This window comes from Rhinopithecus bieti, unplaced genomic scaffold, assembly GCF_001698545.2.
Source record: "Rhinopithecus bieti isolate Rb0 unplaced genomic scaffold, ASM169854v2 scaffold_60899, whole genome shotgun sequence".
Classification (NCBI taxonomy): Eukaryota; Metazoa; Chordata; class Mammalia; order Primates; family Cercopithecidae; genus Rhinopithecus; species Rhinopithecus bieti.
Window position 1 is genome coordinate 112,374 of NW_016823142.1, and position 365 is coordinate 112,738.

A 365-nucleotide genomic window follows, 5' to 3' on the forward strand; every position below is an offset into this window, starting at 1 on the left:
GTTGCTGAGTTTGTTGTGGTATATAATCCTGGATTAAAGTCAGGACTTTCTTTCTATAGAATTATTTTATCAGTATTCGTGTAGTGAGGTCCTAATCAAGAAACTTGAACAGGATAATGTGTCTAAAAATATTGCCGAAGTTATTCTTGATCAGATAGAATTTAACCTAAAATGTGAACTCTTACTTACTTTTTCTACATCTCTATTGTAATGTTTCCAGTTGGGCCAACTATTTCTAGCCCTTTAGTTCTTTTTCGTGTTGACGGATTTGCAGACAATTACAAAAGCCAAAAAAGGATAAAATAAGCATTAGGAAGGCTAGCCAGAGTTATTCAATAGCACCTTGATAATGTGGGCAAACCCTT